The sequence below is a fragment of the Chiloscyllium plagiosum genome, unplaced genomic scaffold (assembly GCF_037043375.1).
Source record: "Chiloscyllium plagiosum isolate Xiang-an unplaced genomic scaffold, Cpla_swu_hap1 HiC_scaffold_18, whole genome shotgun sequence".
NCBI lineage: Eukaryota > Metazoa > Chordata > Chondrichthyes > Orectolobiformes > Hemiscylliidae > Chiloscyllium > Chiloscyllium plagiosum.
In genome coordinates this window covers 36291462-36317139 of record NW_028270156.1, presented here as the reverse complement: position 1 = coordinate 36317139, position 25678 = coordinate 36291462, and the positions used below count along the sequence as shown (strand labels likewise).

General features: G+C 45.4%; 5 non-coding genes across 5 annotated transcripts; all 5 read right to left on the bottom strand.

Moving 5' to 3' along the window:
* Positions 1 to 4080: 4080 nt before the first annotated feature.
* On the bottom strand, positions 4081 to 4377 carry LOC148146883 (signal recognition particle RNA). The gene has a single exon (XR_015760309.1).
* Positions 4378 to 9010: 4633 nt separating this feature from the next.
* Positions 9011 to 9308, bottom strand: LOC148146882 (signal recognition particle RNA). Its single transcript, XR_015760281.1, has one exon.
* A 4318-nt stretch (positions 9309 to 13626) lies between these two features.
* Positions 13627 to 13930, bottom strand: LOC148146881 (signal recognition particle RNA). The gene has a single exon (XR_015760303.1).
* A 4198-nt stretch (positions 13931 to 18128) lies between these two features.
* LOC148146880 (signal recognition particle RNA) lies at positions 18129 to 18426 on the bottom strand. The gene has a single exon (XR_015760298.1).
* A 4341-nt stretch (positions 18427 to 22767) lies between these two features.
* Positions 22768 to 23065, bottom strand: LOC148146879 (signal recognition particle RNA). Its single transcript, XR_015760290.1, has one exon.
* Between the last annotated feature and the right edge of the window lie 2613 nt (positions 23066 to 25678).

Below are 25678 nucleotides of genomic sequence, written 5' to 3'. Positions count from 1 at the left end.
TATGTCAGGTATGGATAGAAGAGATCGAGTGAATCCTTAGAAGTGTATAAAGGCAGTAGGAGTATACTTAAGAGGGAAATCAGGATGTCAAAAAGGGAACATGAGATAACTTTGGCAAATAGCTTAAAGAAGAATTAAGGACAAATGGGTAACTAGGGAGAGATTGGGGCCCCTCAAAGATCAGCAAGGTGGCATGCGTGTGGAACTATAGGAGATGGGGGAGATACTAAATGAGAATTTTGCATTAGTGTTTACTGTGGAGAAGAACATGGAAGATATAGAAAGGGGGGAAATAGATGATGACATTTTGGAAAATGTCCATATTACAGAGGAAGAGGTGGTGGATGTCTGAAAACACACAAAAGTGCACAGATCCTCAGGACCTGATCAGGTGTAGCCTAGAACTCTGTGGGAAACTAGGGAAGTGATTGCTGGACCTCTTGCTGAGATATTTGTATCATCAATAGGCACAGGTGAGGTGCCAGAAGACTGAAGGTTGGCTAACGTGGTGCCACTATTTAAGAAAGCTGGTAAAGGACAGCGAGGAAACTATAGACCGGTGTGCCTGATGTTGGTGGTAGGCAAGTTGTTGGAGGGAATCCTGAGGGGCAGGATGTACATGTATTTGGAAAGGCAAGGACTGATTAGGGATAGTCAACATGGCTTTGTGTATGGGAAATCATGTCTTGATTGAGTTATTTGAAGAAGTAACAATGAGGATGGATGAGGGCAGAGCAGTAGGCGTGATCTATATGGACTTCAGTCAGATTTTAGACAAGTTTCCTCATGGGAACCTGGTGAGCAAGGTTAGATCACATGGAATACAGGAAGAGCTAGCCACTTGGATACAGATCTGGCTCGAAAATAGAAGGTAGAGGGCGGAGGTGCAGGTTTGCTTTTCAGACTGGAGGCCTGTTACTAATGGAGTGCCACAAGACTTGGTGCTGGGTCCACTACTTTTCATCATTTAAATGAATGATTTGGATGTGAACATAGGAGGTATAGTTGTAAGCTTGCAGATGACACCAAAATTGGAGATGTAGTGGACAGCGAAGAAGGTTACCTCAGAGTACAACAGGATCTTGATCAAATGGGCCAAAGGGCTGAGGAGTGGCAGGTGTAATTTAATTTAGATAACTGTGAGGTACTGCACTTTGGAAAAGCAAATTGTAGCATGACTTATACACTTAATGGTAAGGTCCTATGGTGTGTTACTGAACAACGAGACCTTGGAGTGCAGGTTCATAGGTTCTTGAATGTAGAGTCACAGGTAGATAGGGTAGTGAAGAATGAGTTTGGTATGCTTTCCTTTATTGGTCAGAGCATTGACTATAGGAGTTGGGAGATCATGTTGCTGCTGCACAGGACATTGATTAGAATATCGCGTGCAATTCTGATTTCCAATCAGAAAGATGTTGTGAAACTTGAAAGGGTTCAGAAAAGATTTACAAAGGTATTGCCAGAGTTGGACGATTTGAGCTATAGGGAGAGGCTGAATAGGCTAGGGTTGTTTTCCCTGGAGCATTGGAGGCTGAAGGGTGATCTTCATAAAGGTTTATAAGATCATGATGGGCATGGATAGGATAAATAGAGAAACTATTTTCCATGGGGTGAGAACTGGAGAAAATAGGTTTAGGATGAGAGGGGAAAATATAAAAGGGACCTAAGGGATAACTTTTTCATGCAGAGGGTTGTGCATGAATGGAACGAGCTGCCAGAGAATGTAGTGGAGGCTGATACTATTGCAACATTTAAAAGGCATCTGGATAGCTTTATGAATAGAAAGGCTTTAGAGGGATATGGGCCATGTGTTAGCAAATGGGACTAGATTAGTTTAGGATATCTGGTCAGCGTGAACAAGATAGATTGAAGGGTCTGTTTCTGTGCTGTACATCTCCATGACTGTGTGAGTCTATTATTTCAAGAGAGTAAGAAGACAGAGATGACTGCATTGGCCATCACTCAGGAGCAGATTCTCCGAAAGATAAATATCTGGTGGTGTATAAATCACCTGGACCCAGATGGACGACACCCCAGAGTACTGAATAAGGAGCTGAGATTGTAGAAGCATTGGTGATGATCTTACAGAAAGCATTGGAGTCAGGGCATGTCCCAGAGGACTGATGTCTAATGGAAACACTTGCTTAAAAAGGCAAGAAGGTAAAAGAGATGAAATTATATGTCGGTTAGACTGACCTTGTTTGTTAGTAAGCTTTTAGAATCCTGTATTAAGGATGAGATTGTGGATTACTTTGAAGTGCATGGTAGGATAAGGTTGATCAGCACAGCTTTGTTGAATGGAAGTCATGTTTGACTAATGTGTTGCAAGGTTTTGAGGAGACAGCGAGCAAGTTAGACAAAGAGAGCCTGTGAACATGATTTGACAGATTTCCAGAAGGCTTTAACAAAGTGCCGTAAAGTAGGCCACTGAATCAGGAAAAAATCTCAAAGCATTAACACAAAATAATGGCATGGATAAAGGACTGCCTGAGTGGCAGATGGCAGAGAACAGGGATAAAGGAATCTTTGTCAGGATGGCAGGCAGTGGCTAGCAGAGTTCCGCAGTTTCAGTGTCGGGACCACAACTATTCACAAAATGCATTAACAATCTGGATGAAGGAACTGAAGGCAATATTGCTAAGTTTGCAGATTACTTGAAGACAGGTGGAGAGTCAGGTAGCATTGAGGAAATGGGGAGGCAGCAGAAGGCCATGGACAGAAGGAGAGTAGACGAAGAGGTGGGACATAAAATGCAGTATGGGAATGTGTGTGGTCATGTACTTTAGTTGGGAGAATAGAGGTATTGACAATTTCCTAAATAGTCAAAGGCTTCAGAATTCTGAAACACAAATGGACTTTTGAGTCTGAGTTCAGGATTCTCTTAAGGTTAACGTGAAGGTTTGGTTGGGAGTTAAGGAGGCAAATGCAGTGTCAGCATTGACTTTCAGAGGGCTAGAATGGAACAGCAGAGATATACTGCTGAGGCCGTGTGAGGTACCGGTTAGACAATTTTTGGATTAGTGTGAGCAGTTGTGTGCCTCGTATGTAAGGATATGTTGATGTTGGAAGTGGTCCAAAAGAAGTTTACAAGAATGATCCCAGGGATGAAGAGTTTCTCACATGAGGAGCGGTTGAGAATCCTGGATCTTTATCTGTATTTGATGAATTTTAGAAGGATGAGTTAGGATCTCTTTGAAACTTACTTATTACACAGAGGTGCTGTTAAGAGTTGTCATAGAGATGATGTTTCAATGATAGGAGAGATGATGACCAAGAGGTTACAGATTCAGATTGAAAGGATGACCTTTTAGAACTGAGGTCAGAAGGAATGGCATCAGCCAGAGGGCGATGAATCTGAGGAATTCATTGCCACGGAAGGCTGTGGAGGACAAGGTATTGAGCCTATTTTGGACAGAGATAGATTCTCGATTAGTAAAGGGATCGAGGGTTACAGGAAAAAGGCAGGAGAATGGCTTGAGAAACATGTCAGCAAATTGCAGAGCTATCTCAATACCTCAAAATGCTCTGAGAATGGCACAAGATACTATCATCATCAGATTCGCGACCAACCCGATACTCCCAGTCCACCTGCATACTGAAGATGCATTCAGATGAGAAGACGAGAAATAGGTTAATGTTTGTTCCGACGGCATCAGATCAGCGGTGACTGAATTATGGAGAAATGGGGACGAGAATGACAAATTTTGCACTCTCCACTTCCCCAGCTGGCAGGGTTGGAGAAACTGAAGATTTTCTGAGTGCAGTATCTGCGGTGAACAGTAGAGAGCAGTAAAGGGAAAGTGAATACTGAAGAACCAAGTATTCAGCTGTGTGACCAGGGGCAGTTGATTGATCTAAAGATGCAGGAAATGTTTGCGTTTGTATGTGTGGAGGACTCGGTGAGACTTACTTGTGATGCATATGGATTTGTTCATGACATTGCAGTAAAATTGTCGCGGTAGTATTGGAGAATAGAATGAGGGGGTGCGGAACGAAAGAATGTTGAAGGAAAGAGAAAAGACGGAGCAAAATTGTGTACAGTGACGACAATAGATTGTGTTGGACTGCAAAGAGTGGTATAAAAGACTGCGTCTCACTGTATTGGTCAGGCTGCACTGCTGCATCCATTCACAGGTGCTATCCCACTACTGAGCAGTGCGGGGGCTTTGACCTGCTCCGTTTCCGACCTGGGCCGGTTCACCCCTCTGCAGCACACCTGGCACACCCGAGTTCCCCGAGGAGCACCATGTGGACACTGCCCTTAGTGCGGACACCCGATCAACACAGACCACAACAGCCCAGAACTCCCAACCTCAAGTCATCCAGCAGCCTCAGCCTCCCAGCAGCGGGATTACAGGCGCGCGTCACAGCCCCGGCGATCGCGTGGCGCTTCCCTCAGTTGTCTTCAGTTCAAACGGCAGCAACAGCTCCACCGCAGACATTGCTGCAAAGACAACAGGCGGCTGCAGTTGGTCGTCTGGAGGAATTGGCGCATGCGCTGCTACTTTCCGCCTGACTCTGCCTCTGAGTGAGAGCGTTGATTGCATTTGACAGAATTACTCTGTTGTTTGCTGAATTTCATCTGTCCAAATATGCTCTTTCATTGCAGTCGAGTGGATCAGTGCTGGAGAAAAGCAATTGGTTTCGAGTATGGCAGCGTGAAGATGTTCAGATATGATGAACGAACACTTTGAAAGTATGACCAGCTTCGTTGGAGTCTGCAATCATAGAGTCAAAGATTCTTAGAGATGTACACCACGGAAACAAACCCTACCGTCCAACTCATCCACGCCAATCTGATATCCCAACCCAATTAAGTCTCACCTGCCAGCACCCAGCCCGTATCCCTCTAAACCCTTCCTATTCATATACCTATCCAGATGCCTTTTAAATGTTGCAATTGTACCAGCCTCCACCACTTCCTCTGGCAGCTCATTCCATACACGTACCATCTTCTGCATGAAAACGTTGCCCCTTAGGTCTCTTTTAAATCTTTCCCCTCTCACCCTAAACCTATTCCCTCTAGTTCTCGACTCCCCAACCCCAGGGAAGATACTTTGGCTATTTATCCTATCCATGCCCCTCATGACTTCGTATAAGGTCACCCCTCAGCCTCTGATGCTCCAGGGAAAACAGCCCCAGCCTATTCAACCTCTCCCTATATCTCAAATCCTCCAACCTTGGCAACATCCTTGTCAATCTATTCTGATCCCTTTCAAGTTTCATAACATCCTTCCGATAGGAAGGAGATCAGAATTGCACACAATATTACAATTGTTACACACTTAACACATTCTTCTCCATATAAACCTTTAAAACTGTGACAATCCTAATCTATGTTTGTTGTTTAATTTATCAGTCCTACCTTGTTCTCTGCCCACCCTGACTGTTTTACTTGCTTTTTTTCTCAATTGTACCAGTCTCAGATTGATCTCTTTCCTCATTATCTCCCTGGTTCCCATCTTCCCCAACCCTCCCATCCACAACTTAATAGTTTCAATCCTCCTGAGCTGTTCCAGCAAAATTCCCTGCCAGAATATTAGTCCCCTACCAATTCAGGTGCACACTGTTCTTCTTGTGCAGGTCACCTCTACCCTAGAATAGATTCCAATTATCCAAAAAATGTGAACCTTTCTCCTATACACCAGCTCCTCAGCCATGTCTCCTATTCCTACCCTCACTAGCTGGCAGCACTGGGAGTAGTCCAGATATTATTATGGTGGAGATCTCCTTTTTAAATTCGTGCCTACCTGTCTATATTGTCCCTTCAGACTCTCATCATTTTGCCATCTATGTCATTGGATGCAATGTGTACAATGACCTCCTGCTGGTCCCTCTCTCCCTTGAGAACATTCTGCACCCTCTCTGAGACATCCTTGATCCTGGCACCAGGGAGGCAACACACCATTCGGATTTTTTGCTGCTGGCCACAGAAACTTCTATCTGTGCATCAGAATTTACCTCTTGGAAATCGACGTATGCCTCATTGCATTAGTGCCAGTCTCGATACCAGAATTTTGGCTGTTCTTGCTACATTTCCCTGAGAATCCATCACCCCCTACATTTTCCAAAACAGCATACTTGTTTGAAATGGGGATAGCCACAGAAGACTCCTGCACTACCTGCCTACCTTTCTTACCTTTCCTAGAGTTCACCATCTATGTGACTGTATCGACAACTTTTCTCCCTTCCCATAACTGCCATCCATCACATCCCCTTGCTCTTGTAAATTCCTCGTTGCCTCTAACTGTTTCTCCAACCGATCCATTCAATCTGATAGGATTTGCAACCAACAGCATGTATTGCAGATATAATCCTCAGTAACACGTCAACTCCCCCTGAACTCCCACATCCAACAAGAAGAGAATCTCACTCTACTAAATGCCATTTTTGCTTCTTCCAATCTACAGACGCAGAAAATAGCACTGTCTTATTCCTTTACAAAACACGGCTCCAGGCTAACTTAATACTTATGGCTTATATTTTTAAGTTTGATCAAGAGACATATCTCAATAAAACATCTAATCAAGAAGGAACCCACTCTATCACTGCAGCAGACTTTCTGTTCACTTATCTGTTTCTGTGATGTGACCATTCCCAAACAGGTTCCTCCAAGATTAGTTGTGAATTTCACCATTTATTAAATTTCCCATATACACTCCAGCGACACATGAATTCAAACAGCAAAGGCAGTAGCTGTACAGGTTCACTGTTGTGTCAGTTAAAACTGTGGCTTTCTCTCTCCCACTCTCTCTCTCCTGTACAGACCTAACCATGTGCTGCATTTATCTGTTCCTCTCCCTTTTAAAAGTGCTGTTGTTTTGACTTTCCTTTTACTCCAAAGTTTCAAAACAATACAACAGCATATAAAACAGTAATTGCTGCTTCTGGAATTCGAGGAAATCACCTCCAACACCTAAAATACATCGAAAAGGAGCAGCCTGTTACAGCCAGACATTTCGCCCATCCTCCACCTTGAATGACTCACTGAAACAAAGTGCAAACCTTTAGGAACTGGAAGTAAGTTCTGACAAACCTGCAGGGGTTTTGAGTATATTACGATTGGCGAAGTCATCAAGGCTTGATCACTTGGAGCATCTTCCTTAAAGAGAGTTTTGAAATGTCCCCATCCAGAACCACCCTCCTTCGCCCGGCTGAACTAATCGCACATTCCCCTTTCATCCATCTCTTTCTTCAAGTCGATGGTGTGTGTAGAGACTACTGCAGTTGCCCCATGCTCTGTCTGTGCATTTAGGGGCATGTGAAACGTGGTTGAGTACACGGGAACGATATCTCATTGCCATAACGTGGCTGACACATGCACAGGATTGATAATTAAATATTCCAGGAAATAGTTTCTACAGGGTGGATAGAAAGGAGACCATGAGAGGCTTTCTTGGTTTCGGATAGCATTACTGCTGCTCTTAGGGAGGCTATTCCAGTGAGTAGATTAGATTAGATTACATTAGATTACATTACAGTGTGGAAACAGGCCCTTTGGCCCAACAAGTCCACACCGACCCGGCGAAGCATAACCCTCCCATACCCTTACATTTACCCCTTACCTAACACTACGGGCAATTTTTAGCATGGCCAATTCACCTGACTCGCACATCTTTGGACTGTGGGAGGAAACCGGCGCACCCGGAGGAAACCCACGCAGACACGGGGAGAACATGCAAACTCCACACAGTCAGTCGCCTGAGGCGGGAATTGAACCCGGGTCTCTGGCGCTGTGAGGCAGCAGTGCTAACCACTGTGCCACCGTGCCGCCCACAACACATTCAATGAAGTTATTTGTGTGGAACTGAGAAATAAGAAACGGATGATCACCCTATCGGGATTGTACTCTCGACACCCCAATGGTCAGCGGGATATTGAGACACAAGCATTTGTCAGATTTCAGTTATCTGTAAGAATATCCGGCTTGGATCGGTTGGCGTTTTGAAATTTCAAAACACAGACTGGGACTACCTTCGGGTTAAGGGCTTGAATAGAGTACAATCTGTTAGGTGTGTGCAAGAAAAAATTCTTATTCAGTATGTGGACGTACCTCCTCGAGATGGAGCAAATCCTGAGCTTCCATTGGGAAATAAGGCAGGGCAAGGGACCGCCGTTTCGTTGGGCGAGTACTTTGGGACCAGTGATCGTAATTCTGTTAATCTTTAAGCCGTGATGGAAAAGCGTAAACATGATCTAAAAATTAAAGTTGGAATTTGCAGGAAGGCCAATAATTGGCATCAGGCAAGACATTTCTTAATTTGATGGGAGAAAGTGGGCGGATATTTGCAGATAAAGGGACGGCTGGAACCTTCAGTTGTGAGAGTCCCGAGACACTGCGCTGGTGAGGAATTTGAAAAATGACATGCCTTGTGGCTTCGGGATAAAACCCTGGAATTGCGAATGTTACTGTTCTCTCTCTCGTTCTCGCTGATCTTAACACCATGATGGAAGTTGCAGGGTGGCACGGTTTTGCGGGAGAGTTATTGGCAGAAGTGAATGAATGAATGGATGACGGAGAGGGGAAGGAGCCGGGAGGCAGCTTGAACGCTCGGTGGTTGCAATGGAAGTTTCGGCAATGTGAGCAATGGAGAATTCGGGCAGGAAAATGAAGAGAGTTTTGCGCTCTCTGCTGGCCGTGGCTGGTAGGATTGTGTAAAGTGGAGATTTTCTCAGAACAGGAGGTGCTGTGAACAGCAGGGAGCAGTAAAAGGGAAGTGAATATTGAGGAGAGGTAGAAAGGGCAGTGTGGGAAGTGTGAGATAATGAAGGTAATGATGGAGAGAGTGTGTTTGGGTGAGTGTGGAGGAGTGGTAGAGAGATTCGGTTGTTGTAAAATGTGTGGATTTGTTGTTGACTTTGTAAAGATTGGTTATCGTGAGAGTGAATGAGCGTGGCGGGCGTAGGGGGAGGAGGGAGTGAGTGGGGAAGGAAGGAAGCAGGATTGAGACATCGAGATTGTTTGCACTGATGGCAAAAGATGGGAATGCCGCAACGTAAAGAATGGTGCAAAAGACTGCGTCTCACTATATTGGTCAGGTTGCACTGCTGCATCCATTCACAGATGCTATCCCACTACTGAGCAGTGCGGGGGCTTTGACCTGCTCCGTTTCCGACCTGGGCCGGTTCACCCCTCTGCAGCACACCTGGTACACCCGAGTTCCCCGAGGAGCACCATGTGGACACTGCCCTGAGTGTGGGCATCCGATCGACACAGACCACAACAGCCCAGAACTCCCAACCTCAAGTCATCCGGCAGCCTCAGCCTCCCAGCAGCGGGATTACAGGCGCGCTCCACAGCCCCCGGCGATCGCGTAACGCTTCCCTCAGTCGCCTTCAGTTCAAACGGCAGCAACAGCTCCACTGCAGACGTTGCTGCAAAGAGAACATGCGGCTGCAGTTGGTCGTCTGGAGGAATTGGCGCATGAGCTGCTACTTTCCGCCTGACTCTGCCTCTGAGTGAGAGCGTTGATTGCATTTGACAGAATTACTCTGTTGTTTGCTGAATTTCATCTGTCTAAATATGCTCTTTCATTGCAGACACAATCGAGTGGATCAGTGCTGGAGAAAAGCAATTGATTTCGAGTATGGCAGCGTGAAGATGTTCAGATATGATGAACGAACACTTTGAAAATATGACCAGCTTCGTTGGAGTCTGCAATCATAGAGTCAAAGATTCTTAGAGATGTACACCACGGAAACAGACCCTACCGTCCAACTCATCCACGCCAATCTGATATCCCAACCCAATTTAGTCCCACCTGCCAGCACCCAGCCCGTATCCCTCTAAACCCTTCCTATTCATATACCTATCCAGATGCCTTTTAAATGTTGCAATTGTACCAGCCTCCACCACTTCCTCTGGCAGCTCATTCCATACACGTCCCATCCTTTGCATGAAAACGTTGCCCCTTAGGTCTCTTTTATATCTTTCCCCTCTCACCCCAAACCTATTCCCTCTAGTTCTCGACTCCACAACCCCAGGGAAGATACTTTGTCGATTTATCCTATCCATGCCCCTCATGACTTCGTATAAGGTCATCCCTCAGCCTCTGATGCTCCAGGGAAAACAGCCCCAGCCTATTCAACCTCTCCCTATATCTCAAATCCTCCAACCTTGGCAACATCCTTGTCAATCTTTTCTGAACCTTTTCAAGTTTCATAACATCCTTCCGATAGGAAGGAGATCAGAATTGCACACAATGTTACAAATGTTACACACTTAACAAATTCTTCTCCTTTTAAACCTTTAAAACTGTGACAATCCTAATCTATGTTTGTTGTTGAATTTATCAGTCCTACCTTGTTCTCTGCCCACCCTGACTGTTTTACTTGCTTTTTTTCTCAATTGTACCAGTCTCAGATTGATCTCTTTCCTCATTATCTCCCTGGTTCCCATCTTCCCCAACCCTCCCATCCACAACTTAATAGTTTCAATCCTCCTGAGCTGTTCCAGCAAAATTCCCTGCCAGAATATTAGTCCCCTACCAATTCAGGTGCACACTGTTCTTCTTGTGCAGGTCACCTCTACCCTAGAATAGATTCCAATTATCCAAAAAATGTGAACCTTTCTCCTATACACCAGCTCCTCAGCCATGACTCCTATTCCTACCCTCACTAGCTGGCAGCACTGGGAGTAGTCCAGATATTATTATGGTGGAGGATCTCCTTTTTAAATTCGTGCCTACCTCTCTATATTGTCCCTTCAGACTCTCATCATTTTGCCATCTATGTCATTGGATGCAATGTGTACAATGACCTCCTGCTGGTCCCTCTCTCCCTTGAGAACATTCTGCACCCTCTCTGAGACATCCTTGATCCTGGCACCAGGGAGGCAACACACCATTCGGATTTTTTGCTGCTGGCCACAGAAACTTCTATCTGTGCATCAGAATAGAGAGTCCCCTATCACAATTTACCTCTTGGAAATCGACGTATGCCTCATTGCATTAGTGCCAGTCTCGATACCAGAATTTTGGCTGTTCTTGCTACATTTCCCTGAGAATCCATCACCCCCTACATTTTCCAAAACAGCATACTTGTTTGAAATGGGGATAGCCACAGAAGACTCCTGCACTACCTGCCTACCTTTCTTACCTTTCCTAGAGTTCACCATCTATGTGACTGTATCGACAACTTTTCTCCCTTCCCATAACTGCCATCCATCACATCCCCTTGCTCTTGTAAATTCCTCGTTGCCTCTAACTGTTTCTCCAACCGATCCATTCAATCTGATAGGATTTGCAACCAACAGCATGTATTGCAGATATAATCCTCAGTAACACGTCAACTCCCCCTGAACTCCCACATCCAACAAGAAGAGAATCTCACTCTACTAAATGCCATTTTTGCTTCTTCCAATCTACAGACGCAGAAAATAGCACTGTCTTATTCCTTTACAAAACACGGCTCCAGGCTAACTTAATACTTATGGCTTATATTTTTAAGTTTGATCAAGAGACATATCTCAATAAAACATCTAATCAAGAAGGAACCCACTCTATCACTGCAGCAGACTTTCTGTTCACTTATCTGTTTCTGTGATGTGACCATTCCCAAACAGGTTCCTCCAAGATTAGTTGTGAATTTCACCATTTATTAAATTTCCCATATACACTCCAGCGACACATGAATTCAAACAGCAAAGGCAGTAGCTGTACAGGTTCACTGTTGTGTCAGTTAAAACTGTGGCTTTCTCTCTCCCACTCTCTCTCTCCTGTACAGACCTAACCATGTGCTGCATTTATCTGTTCCTCTCCCTTTTAAAAGTGCTGTTGTTTTGACTTTCCTTTTACTCCAAAGTTTCAAAACAATACAACAGCATATAAAACAGTAATTGCTGCTTCTGGAATTCGAGGAAATCACCTCCAACACCTAAAATACATCGAAAAGGAGCAGCCTGTTACAGCCAGACATTTCGCAGATCCTCCACCTTGAATGACTCACTGAAACAAAGTGCAAACCTTTAGGAACTGGAAGTAAGTTCTGACAAACCTGCAGGGGTTTTGAGTATATTACGATTGGCGAAGTCATCAAGGCTTGATCACTTGGAGCATCTTCCTTAAAGAGAGTTTTGAAATGTCCCCATCCAGAACCACCCTCCTTCGCCCGGCTGAACTAATCGCACATTCCCCTTTCATCCATCTCTTTCTTCAAGTCGATGGTGTGTGTAGAGACTACTGCAGTTGCCCCATGCTCTGTCTGTGCATTTAGGGGCATGTGAAACGTGGTTGAGTACACGGGAACGATATCTCATTGCCATAACGTGGCTGACACATGCACAGGATTGATAATTAAATATTCCAGGAAATAGTTTCTACAGGGTGGATAGAAAGGAGACCATGAGAGGCTTTCTTGGTTTCGGATAGCATTACTGCTGCTCTTAGGGAGGCTATTCCAGTGAGTACATTCAGTGAAGTTATTTGTGTGGAACTGAGAAATAAGAAACGGATGATCACCCTATCGGGATTGTACTCTCGACACTCCAATGGTCAGCGGGATATTGAGACACAAGCATTTGTCAGATTTCAGTTATCTATAATAATATCCGGCTTGGATCGGTTGGCGTTTTGAAATTTCAAAACACAGACTGGGACTACCTTCGGGTTAAGGGCTTGAATAGAGTACAATCTGTTAGGTGTGTGCAAGAAAAAATTCTTATTCAGTATGTGGACGTACCTCCTCGAGATGGAGCAAATCCTGAGCTTCCGTTGGGAAATAAGGCAGGGCAAGGGACCGCCGTTTTGTTGGGCGAGTACTTTGGGACCAGTGATCGTAATTCTGTTAATCTTTAAGCCGTGATGGAAAAGCGTAAACATGATCTAAAAATGAAAGTTGGAATTTGCAGGAAGTCCAATAATTGGCATCAGGCAAGAAATTTCTTAATTTGATGGGAGAAAGTGGGCGGATATTTGCAGATAAAGGGACGGCTGGAACCTTCAGTTGTGAGAGTCCCGAGACACTGCGCTGGTGAGGAATTTGAAAAATGACATGCCTTGTGGCTTCGGGATAAAACCCTGGAATTGCGAATGTTACTGTTCTCTCTCTCGTTCTCGCTGATCTTAACACCATGATGGAAGTTGCAGGGTGGCACGGTTTTGCGGGAGAGTTATTGGCAGAAGTGAATGAATGAATGGATGACGGAGAGGGGAAGGAGCCGGGAGGCAGCTTGAACGCTCGGTGGTTGCAATGGAAGTTTCGGCAATGTGAGCAATGGAGAATTCGGGCAGGAAAATGAAGAGAGTTTTGCGCTCTCTGCTGGCCGTGGCTGGTAGGATTGTGTAAAGTGGAGATTTTCTCAGAACAGGAGGTGCTGTGAACAGCAGGGAGCAGTAAAAGGGAAGTGAATATTGAGGAGAGGTAGAAAGGGCAGTGTGGGAAGTGTGAGGTAATGATGGAGAGAGTGTGTTTGGGTGAGTGTGGAGGAGTGGTAGAGAGATTCGGTTGTTGTAAAATGTGTGGATTTGTTGTTGACTTTGTAAAGATTGGTTATCGTGAGAGTGAATGAGCGTGGCGGGCGTAGGGGGAGGAGGGAGTGAGTGGGGAAGGAAGGAAGCAGGATTGAGACATCGAGATTGTTTGCACTGATGGCAAAAGATGGGAATGCCGCAAGGTAAAGAATGGTGCAAAAGACTGCGTCTCACTGTATTGGTCAGGTTGCACTGCTGCATCCATTCACAGATGCTATCCCACTACTGAGCAGTGCGGGGGCTTTGACCTGCTCCGTTTCCGACCTGGGCCGGTTCACCCCTCTGCAGCACACCTCGTACACCCGAGTTCCCCGAGGAGCACCATGTGGACACTGCCCTGAGTGTGGGCATCCGATCGACACAGACCCCAACAGCCCAGAACTCCCAACCTCAAGTCATCCGGCAGCCTCAGCCTCCCAGCAGCGGGATTACAGGCGCGCGCCTGGAGGCGCGCGCCTGGAGGAATTGGCGCATGAGCTGCTACTTTCCGCCTGACTCTGCCTCTGAGTGAGAGCGTTGATTGCATTTGACAGAATTACTCTGTTGTTTGCTGAATTTCATCTGTCTAAATATGCTCTTTCATTGCAGACACAATCGAGTGGATCAGTGCTGGAGAAAAGCAATTGATTTCGAGTATGGCAGCGTGAAGATGTTCAGATATGATGAACGAACACTTTGAAAATATGACCAGCTTCGTTGGAGCCTGCAATCATAGAGTCAAAGATTCTTAGAGATGTACACCACGGAAACAGACCCTACCGTCCAACTCATCCACGCCAATCTGATATCCCAACCCAATTTAGTCCCACCTGCCAGCACCCAGCCCGTATCCCTCTAAACCCTTCCTATTCATATACCTATCCAGATGCCTTTTAAATGTTGCAATTGTCCCAGCCTCCACCACTTCCTCTGGCAGCTCATTCCATACACGCCCCATCCTCTGCATGAAAACGTTGCCCCTTATGTCTCTTTTATATCTTTCCCCTCTCACCCCAAACCTATTCCCTCTAGTTCTCGACTCCACAACCCCAGGGAAGATACTTTGTCGATTTATCCTATCCATGCCCCTCATGACTTCGTATAAGGTCATCCCTCAGCCTCTGATGCTCCAGGGAAAACAGCCCCAGCCTATTCAACCTCTCCCTATATCTCAAATCCTCCAACCTTGGCAACATCCTTGTCAATCTTTTCTGAACCTTTTCAAGTTTCATAACATCCTTCCGATAGGAAGGAGATCAGAATTGCACACAATGTTACAAATGTTACACACTTAACAAATTCTTCTCCTTTTAAACCTTTAAAACTGTGACAATCCTAATCTATGTTTGTTGTTTAATTTATCAGTCCTACCTTGTTCTCTGCCCACCCTGACTGTTTTACTTGCTTTTTTTCTCAATTGTACCAGTCTCAGATTGATCTCTTTCCTCATTATCTCCCTGGTTCCCATCTTCCCCAACCCTCCCATCCACAACTTAATAGTTTCAATCCTCCTGAGCTGTTCCAGCAAAATTCCCTGCCAGAATATTAGTCCCCTACCAATTCAGGTGCACACTGTTCTTCTTGTGCAGGTCACCTCTACCCTAGAATAGATTCCAATTATCCAAAAAATGTGAACTTTTCTCCTATACACCAGCTCCTCAGCCATGACTCCTATTCCTACCCTCACTAGCTGGCAGCACTGGGAGTAGTCCAGATATTATTATGGTGGAGGATCTCCTTTTTAAATTCGTGCCTACCTCTCTATATTGTCCCTTCAGACTCTCATCATTTTGCCATCTATGTCATTGGATGCAATGTGTACAATGACCTCCTGCTGGTCCCTCTCTCCCTTGAGAACATTCTGCACCCTCTCTGAGACATCCTTGATCCTGGCACCAGGGAGGCAACACACCATTCGGATTTTTTGCTGCTGGCCACAGAAACTTCTATCTGTGCATCAGAATAGAGAGTCCCCTATCACAATTTACCTCTTGGAAATCGACGTATGCCTCATTGCATTAGTGCCAGTCTCGATACCAGAATTTTGGCTGTTCTTGCTACATTTCCCTGAGAATCCATCACCCCCTACATTTTCCAAAACAGCATACTTGTTTGAAATGGGGATAGCCACAGAAGACTCCTGCACTACCTGCCTACCTTTCTTACCTTTCCTAGAGTTCACCATCTATGTGACTGTATCGACAACTTTTCTCCCTTCCCATAACTGCCATCCATCACATCCCCTTGCTCTTGTAAATTCCTCGTTGCCTCTAACTGTTTCTCCAACCGATCCATTCAATCTGATAGGATTTGCAACCAACAGCATGTATTGCAGATATAATCCTCAGTAACACGTCAACTCCCCCTGAACTCCCACATCCAACAAGAAGAGAATCTCACTCTACTAAATGCCATTTTTGCTTCTTCCAATCTACAGACGCAGAAAATAGCACTGTCTTATTCCTTTACAAAACACGGCTCCAGGCTAACTTAATACTTATGGCTTATATTTTTAAGTTTGATCAAGAGACATATCTCAATAAAACATCTAATCAAGAAGGAACCCACTCTATCACTGCAGCAGACTTTCTGTTCACTTATCTGTTTCTGTGATGTGACCATTCCCAAACAGGTTCCTCCAAGATTAGTTGTGAATTTCACCATTTATTAAATTTCCCATATACACTCCAGCGACACATGAATTCAAACAGCAAAGGCAGTAGCTGTACAGGTTCACTGTTGTGTCAGTTAAAACTGTGGCTTTCTCTCTCCCACTCTCTCTCTCCTGTACAGACCTAACCATGTGCTGCATTTATCTGTTCCTCTCCCTTTTAAAAGTGCTGTTGTTTTGACTTTCCTTTTACTCCAAAGTTTCAAAACAATACAACAGCATATAAAACAGTAATTGCTGCTTCTGGAATTCGAGGAAATCACCTCCAACACCTAAAATACATCGAAAAGGAGCAGCCTGTTACAGCCAGACATTTCGCAGATCCTCCACCTTGAATGACTCACTGAAACAAAGTGCAAACCTTTAGGAACTGGAAGTAAGTTCTGACAAACCTGCAGGGGTTTTGAGTATATTACGATTGGCGAAGTCATCAAGGCTTGATCACTTGGAGCATCTTCCTTAAAGAGAGTTTTGAAATGTCCCCATCCAGAACCACCCTCCTTCGCCCGGCTGAACTAATCGCACATTCCCCTTTCATCCATCTCTTTCTTCAAGTCGATGGTGTGTGTAGAGACTACTGCAGTTGCCCCATGCTCTGTCTGTGCATTTAGGGGCATGTGAAACGTGGTTGAGTACACGGGAACGATATCTCATTGCCATAACGTGGCTGACACATGCACAGGATTGATAATTAAATATTCCAGGAAATAGTTTCTACAGGGTGGATAGAAAGGAGACCATGAGAGGCTTTCTTGGTTTCGGATAGCATTACTGCTGCTCTTAGGGAGGCTATTCCAGTGAGTACATTCAGTGAAGTTATTTGTGTGGAACTGAGAAATAAGAAACGGATGATCACCCTATCGGGATTGTACTCTCGACACTCCAATGGTCAGCGGGATATTGAGACACAAGCATTTGTCAGATTTCAGTTATCTGTAAGAATATCCGGCTTGGATCGGTTGGCGGTTTGAAATTTCAAAACACAGACTGGGACTACCTTCGGGTTAAGGGCTTGAATAGAGTACAATCTGTTAGGTGTGTGAAAGAAAAATTTCTTATTCAGTATGTGGACGTACCTCCTCGAGATGGAGCAAATCCTGAGCTTCCGTTGGGAAATAAGGCAGGGCAAGGGACCGCCGTTTCGTTGGGCGAGTACTTTGGGACCAGTGATCGTAATTCTGTTAATCTTTAAGCCGTGATGGAAAAGCGTAAACATGATCTAAAAATGAAAGTTGGAATTTGCAGGAAGGCCAATAATTGGCATCAGGCAAGAAATTTCTTAATTTGATGGGAGAAAGTGGGCGGATATTTGCAGATAAAGGGACGGCTGGAACCTTCAGTTGTGAGAGTCCCGAGACTGGTGAGGAATTTGAAAAATGACATGCCTTGTGGCTTCGGGATAAAACCCTGGAATTGCGAATGTTACTGTTCTCTCTCTCGTTCTCGCTGATCTTAACACCATGATGGAAGTTGCAGGGTGGCACGGTTTTGCGGGAGAGTTATTGGCAGAAGTGAATGAATGAATGGATGACGGAGAGGGGAAGGAGCCGGGAGGCAGCTTGAACGCTCGGTGGTTGCAATGGAAGTTTCGGCAATGTGAGCAATGGAGAATTCGGGCAGGAAAATGAAGAGAGTTTTGCGCTCTCTGCTGGCCGTGGCTGGTAGGATTGTGTAAAGTGGAGATTTTCTCAGAACAGGAGGTGCTGTGAACAGCAGGGAGCAGTAAAAGGGAAGTGAATATTGAGGAGAGGTAGAAAGGGCAGTGTGGGAAGTGTGAGATAATGAAGGTAATGATGGAGAGAGTGTGTTTGGGTGAGTGTGGAGGAGTGGTAGAGAGATTCGGTTGTTGTAAAATGTGTGGATTTGTTGTTGACTTTGTAAAGATTGGTTATCGTGAGAGTGAATGAGCGTGGCGGGCGTAGGGGGAGGAGGGAGTGAGTGGGGAAGGAAGGAAGCAGGATTGAGACATCGAGATTGTTTGCACTGATGGCAAAAGATGGGAATGCCGCAAAAGACTGCGTCTCACTATATTGGTCAGGTTGCACTGCTGCATCCATTCACAGGTGCTATCCCACTACTGAGCAGTGCGGGGGCTTTGACCTGCTCCGTTTCCGACCTGGGCCGGTTCACCCCTCTGCAGCACACCTCGTACACCCGAGTTCCCCGAGGAGCACCATGTGGACACTGCCCTGAGTGTGGGCATCCGATCGACACAGACCACAACAGCCCAGAACTCCCAACCTCAAGTCATCCGGCAGCCTCAGCCTCCCAGCAGCGGGATTACAGGCGCGCGCCACAGCCCCCGGCGATCGCGTGACGCTTCCCTCAGTTGCCTTCAGTTCAAACGGCAGCAACAGCTCCAGTGCAGACGTTGCTGCAAAGACAACAGGCGGCTGCAGTTGGTCGTCTGGAGGAATTGGCGCATGAGCTGCTACTTTCCGCCTGACTCTGCCTCTGAGTGAGAGCGTTGATTGCATTTGACAGAATTACTCTGTTGTTTGCTGAATTTCATCTGTCTAAATATGCTCTTTCATTGCAGACACAGTCGAGTGGATCAGTGCTGGAGAAAAGCAATTGATTTCGAGTATGGCAGCGTGAAGATGTTCAGATATGATGAACGAACACTTTGAAAATATGACCAGCTTCGTTGGAGTCTGCAATCATAGAGTCAAAGATTCTTAGAGATGTACACCACGGAAACAGACCCTACCGTCCAACTCATCCACGCCAATCTGATATCCCAACCCAATTGAGTCCCACCTGCCAGCACCCAGCCCGTATCCCTCTAAACCCTTCCTATTCATATACCTATCCAGATGCCTTTTAAATGTTGCAATTGTACCAGCCTCCACCACTTCCTCTGGCAGCTCATTCCATACACGCCCCATCCTCTGCATGAAAACGTTGCCCCTTATGTCTCTTTTATATCTTTCCCCTCTCACCCCAAACCTATTCCCTCTAGTTCTCGACTCCACAACCCCAGGGAAGATACTTTGTCAATTTATCCTATCCATGCCCCTCATGACTTCGTATAAGGTCATCCCTCAGCCTCTGATGCTCCAGGGAAAACAGCCCCAGCCTATTCAACCTCTCCCTATATCTCAAATCCTCCAACCTTGGCAACATCCTTGTCAATCTTTTCTGAACCTTTTCAAGTTTCATAACATCCTTCCGATAGGAAGGAGATCAGAATTGCACACAATGTTACAAATGTTACACACTTAACAAATTCTTCTCCTTTTAAACCTTTAAAACTGTGACAATCCTAATCTATGTTTGTTGTTTAATTTATCAGTCCTACCTTGTTCTCTGCCCACCCTGACTGTTTTACTTGCTTTTTTTCTCAATTGTACCAGTCTCAGATTGATCTCTTTCCTCATTATCTCCCTGGTTCCCATCTTCCCCAACCCTCCCATCCACAACTTAATAGTTTCAATCCTCCTGAGCTGTTCCAGCAAAATTCCCTGCCAGAATATTAGTCCCCTACCAATTCAGGTGCACACTGTTCTTCTTGTGCAGGTCACCTCTACCCTAGAATAGATTCCAATTATCCAAAAAATGTGAACCTTTCTCCTATACACCAGCTCCTCAGCCATGACTCCTATTCCTACCCTCACTAGCTGGCAGCACTGGGAGTAGTCCAGATATTATTATGGTGGAGGATCTCCTTTTTAAATTCGTGCCTACCTCTCTATATTGTCCCTTCAGACTCTCATCATTTTGCCATCTATGTCATTGGATGCAATGTGTACAATGACCTCCTGCTGGTCCCTCTCTCCCTTGAGAACATTCTGCACCCTCTCTGAGACATCCTTGATCCTGGCACCAGGGAGGCAACACACCATTCGGATTTTTTGCTGCTGGCCACAGAAACTTCTATCTGTGCATCAGAATAGAGAGTCCCCTATCACAATTTACCTCTTGGAAATCGACGTATGCCTCATTGCATTAGTGCCAGTCTCGATACCAGAATTTTGGCTGTTCTTGCTACATTTCCCTGAGAATCCATCACCCCCTACATTTTCCAAAACAGCATACTTGTTTGAAATGGGGATAGCCACAGAAGACTCCTGCACTACCTGCCTACCTTTCTTACCTTTCCTAGAGTTCACCATCTATGTGACTGTATCGACAACTTTTCTCCCTTCCCATAACTGCCATCCATCACATCCCCTTGCTCTTGTAAATTCCTCGTTGCCTCTAACTGTTTCTCCAACCGATCCATTCAATCTGATAGGATTTGCAACCAACAGCATGTATTGCAGATATAATCCTCAGTAACACGTCAACTCCCCCTGAACTCCCACATCCAACAAGAAGAGAATCTCACTCTACTAAATGCCATTTTTGCTTCTTCCAATCTACAGACGCAGAAAATAGCACTGTCTTATTCCTTTACAAAACACGGCTCCAGGCTAACTTAATACTTATGGCTTATATTTTTAAGTTTGATCAAGAGACATATCTCAATAAAACATCTAATCAAGAAGGAACCCACTCTATCACTGCAGCAGACTTTCTGTTCACTTATCTGTTTCTGTGATGTGACCATTCCCAAACAGGTTCCTCCAAGATTAGTTGTGAATTTCACCATTTATTAAATTTCCCATATACACTCCAGCGACACATGAATTCAAACAGCAAAGGCAGTAGCTGTACAGGTTCACTGTTGTGTCAGTTAAAACTGTGGCTTTCTCTCTCCCACTCTCTCTCTCCTGTACAGACCTAACCATGTGCTGCATTTATCTGTTCCTCTCCCTTTTAAAAGTGCTGTTGTTTTGACTTTCCTTTTACTCCAAAGTTTCAAAACAATACAACAGCATATAAAACAGTAATTGCTGCTTCTGGAATTCGAGGAAATCACCTCCAACACCTAAAATACATCGAAAAGGAGCAGCCTGTTACAGCCAGACATTTCGCAGATCCTCCACCTTGAATGACTCACTGAAACAAAGTGCAAACCTTTAGGAACTGGAAGTAAGTTCTGACAAACCTGCAGGGGTTTTGAGTATATTACGATTGGCGAAGTCATCAAGGCTTGATCACTTGGAGCATCTTCCTTAAAGAGAGTTTTGAAATGTCCCCATCCAGAACCACCCTCCTTCGCCCGGCTGAACTAATCGCACATTCCCCTTTCATCCATCTCTTTCTTCAAGTCGATGGTGTGTGTAGAGACTACTGCAGTTGCCCCATGCTCTGTCTGTGCATTTAGGGGCATGTGAAACGTGGTTGAGTACACGGGAACGATATCTCATTGCCATAACGTGGCTGACACATGCACAGGATTGATAATTAAATATTCCAGGAAATAGTTTCTACAGGGTGGATAGAAAGGAGACCATGAGAGGCTTTCTTGGTTTCGGATAGCATTACTGCTGCTCTTAGGGAGGCTATTCCAGTGAGTACATTCAGTGAAGTTATTTGTGTGGAACTGAGAAATAAGAAACGGATGATCACCCTATCGGGATTGTACTCTCGACACTCCAATGGTCAGCGGGATATTGAGACACAAGCATTTGTCAGATTTCAGTTATCTGTAAGAATATCCGGCTTGGATCGGTTGGCGTTTTGAAATTTCAAAACACAGACTGGGACTACCTTCGGGTTAAGGGCTTGAATAGAGTACAATCTGTTAGGTGTGTGCAAGAAAAATTTCTTATTCAGTATGTGGACGTACCTCCTCGAGATGGAGCAAATCCTGAGCTTCCGTTGGGAAATAAGGCAGGGCAAGGGACCGCCGTTTTGTTGGGCGAGTACTTTGGGACCAGTGATCGTAATTCTGTTAATCTTTAAGCCGTGATGGAAAAGCGTAAACATGATCTAAAAATTAAAGTTGGAATTTGCAGGAAGGCCAATAATTGGCATCAGGCAAGAAATTTCTTAATTTGATGGGAGAAAGTGGGTGGATATTTGCAGATAAAGGGACGGCTGGAACCTTCAGTTGTGAGAGTCCCGAGACACTGCGCTGGTGAGGAATTTGAAAAATGACATGCCTTGTGGCTTCGGGATAAAACCCTGGAATTGCGAATGTTACTGTTCTCTCTCTCGTTCTCGCTGATCTTAACACCATGATGGAAGTTGCAGGGTGGCACGGTTTTGCGGGAGAGTTATTGGCAGAAGTGAATGAATGAATGGATGGCGGAGAGGGGAAGGAGCCGGGAGGCAGCTTGAACGCTCGGTGGTTGCAACGGAAGTTTCGGCAATGTGAGCAATGGAGAATTCGGGCAGTGACATGAAGAGAGTTTTGCGCTCTCTGCTTTGCGCTCTCTGCTGGCCGTGGCTGGGAGGATTGTGCAAAGTGGAGATTTTCTCAGAACAGGAGGTGCTGTGAACAGCAGGGAGCAGTAAAAGGGAAGTGAATATTGAGGAGAGGTAGAAAGGGCAGTGTGGGAAGTGTGAGATAATGAAGGTAATGATGGAGAGAGTGTGTTTGGGTGAGTGTGGAGGAGTGGTAGAGAGATTCGGTTGTTGTAAAATGTGTGGATTTGTTGTTGACTTTGTAAAGATTGGTTATCGTGAGAGTGAATGAGCGTGGCGGGCGTAGGGGGAGGAGGGAGTGAGTGGGGAAGGAAGGAAGCAGGATTGAGACATCGAGATTGTTTGCACTGATGGCAAAAGATGGGAATGCCGCAAGGTAAAGAATGGTGTAAAAGACTGCGTCTCACTGTATTGGTCAGGCTGCACTGCTGCATCCATTCACAGGTGCTATCCCACTACTGAGCAGTGCGGGGGCTTTGACCTGCTCCGTTTCCGACCTGGGCCGGTTCACCCCTCTGCAGCACACCTCGTACACCCGAGTTCCCCGAGGAGCACCATGTGGACACTGCCCTGAGTGTGGGCACCCGATCGACACAGACCACAACAGCCCAGAACTCCCAACCTCAAGTCATCCGGCAGCCTCAGCCTCCCAGCAGCGGGATTACAGGCACGCGCCACAGCCCCCGGCGATCGCGTGACGCTTCCCTCAGTTGCCTTCAGTTCAAACGGCAGCAACAGCTCCACTGCAGACGTTGCTGCAAAGAGAACATGCGGCTGCAGTTGGTCGTCTGGAGGAATTGGCGCATGAGCTGCTACTTTCCGCCTGACTCTGCCTCTGAGTGAGAGCGTTGATTGCATTTGACAGAATTACTCTGTTGTTTGCTGAATTTCATCTGTCTAAATATGCTCTTTCATTGCAGACACAATCGAGTGGATCAGTGCTGGAGAAAAGCAATTGATTTCGAGTATGGCAGCGTGAAGATGTTCAGATATGATGAACGAACACTTTGAAAATATGACCAGCTTCGTTGGAGTCTGCAATCATAGAGTCAAAGATTCTTAGAGATATACACCGCGGAAACAGACCCTACCGTCCAACTCATCCACGCCAATCTGATATCCCAACCCAATTTAGTCCCACCTGCCAGCACCCAGCCCGTATCCCTCTGAACTCTTCCTATTCATATACCTATCCAGATGCCTTTTAAATGTTGCAATTGTCCCAGCCTCCACCACTTAATCTGGCAGCTCATTCCATACACGTCCCATCCTCTGCATGAAAAAGTTGCCCCTTAGGTCTCTTTTATATCTTTCCCCTCTCACCCTAAACCTATTCCCTCTAGTTCTCGACTCCCCAACCCCAGGGAAGATACTTTGTTTATTTATCCTATCCATGCCCCTCATGACTTCGTATAAGATCGCCCCTCTGCCTCTGATGCTGCAGGGAAAACAGCCCCAGCCTATTCATCCTCTCTCTATATCTCAAATCCTTCAACCTTGGCAACATCCTTGTCAATCTTTTCTGAACCCTTTCAAGTTTCATAACATCCTTCCGATAGGAAGGAGATCAGAATTGCACACAATATTACAAATGTGACTGATCCAATGTCCTTTACAGCTGCAACATGACCTCCCAACTCCTGTACTCAATACTCTTGACCTGTGAAGGAAAACAACCAAAGGACTCCTTCACTATCCTACCTACCTGCGACTCCAATTTCAAGCAGCTGTGAATCTGCACTCCAAGGTCTCTGTTTAGAAAGACTCCCTCGGACCTAAGCATTAAGTGCATGAGTCCTGCTAAGATTTGCTTTCCCAAAATGCTTCACCTCGCATTTATCTAAATTAAACTCTATCTTCCACTTTCAGCCCATTGGCCCATCTGACCCAGATCCCATTGTAATCTGAGTTAACCTTCTTTGCTGTTCACTACACCTCCAATTTTGGTGTCACATGCAAGCTTACTAATTTTATCTCTTATGTCACATTCAAATCATTTATATAAATGATGAACATCAATCCTCGTGGCACTTCACTGATCACAGGCCTCCTGTCTGAAAACAACCCTCCACTACCACCTTCTGTGTTCTACCTAAGGCAGTTCTGGTTCCAAATCGCTCATTCTCCCTGTATTCCATGAGATCTAACCCTGCTAACCAGTCTCCGTTGGGGAACCTTGTCAACACCTTACTGATGTCCACATAGATCATGTCCAGTGCTCTGCCCTCACCAATCCCCTTTGTTATTTCTTCAAAAACCTCTATCAAGCCTGTGAGACATGATTTCCCATGCACAAATCCATGTTGACTATCCCTAATCAGTCCTTGCCTTTCCAAATACATCTACATCCTGCCCCTCAGGATTCCCTCCAACAACTTACCCACCACCGACGTCAGCCTCACTGGTCTATAGTTCCCTGGCTTGTCCTTACCACCCTTCTTACTCAGTGGCGCCGCCTTAGCCAACCTCCAGCCTTGCGGCACCTCACCTGGGACTATCGATGATACAAATATCTAAGCAAGATGCCCAGCAATCCATAGCGTCACACAGAGTTCTAGGGTACACCTGAACAGGCCCTGAGGATTTATCCACTTTTATGTGTTTCAAGATACCCAGCACTTCCTTCTCTGGAAGATGGACATTTTTCAAGATGTCACCATCTATCTCCCTACCTTCTATACCTTCCATGTCCTTTTCCACAGTATACACTGATGCAAAATACTCATTTGGTATTTCCCCCATCTCCTGGGGCTCCACATAAAAGGCCGCCATGCTGATCATTGAGGAGCCCTATTCTCCTCCTAGTTACCCCTTTCTCCGTAATGTATTTGTAAAAAAACCTTTTGGATTCTCCTTAGTTGTATTTGCTAAAACTGTCTCAAGTCCCTTTTTTCCCTCCTGATTTCCCTCTTACGTACACTGGCACTGCGTTTATGCTCTTCTCAGGATTCATTCGAGCTATCTTGTCTATACCTGACGTCTGAAGTATGCTTCCTTCTTTTTCTTAACCAAACCCTCAATAGACATCCAGCATTCCTGACACCTCCCAGCCTTTCCTTTCACCCTAACAGAAATATACTGTCACTGGCCTCTCATTATCTCATTTCTGAAGGCTTTCCATTTTCCAGCCATCCCTTTACATGCGAACATCTGCCCCCAATCAGTTTTGGAAAGTTCTTGCTTAACACCGTCAAAATTCGCCTTCCTGCAATTTAGAACTTCAGCTTTTAGATCTGCTCTATCCTTTTCCATCACTATTTTAAAACTAAGAGAATCATGGTCGCTGGCCCCAAAGTGTTCA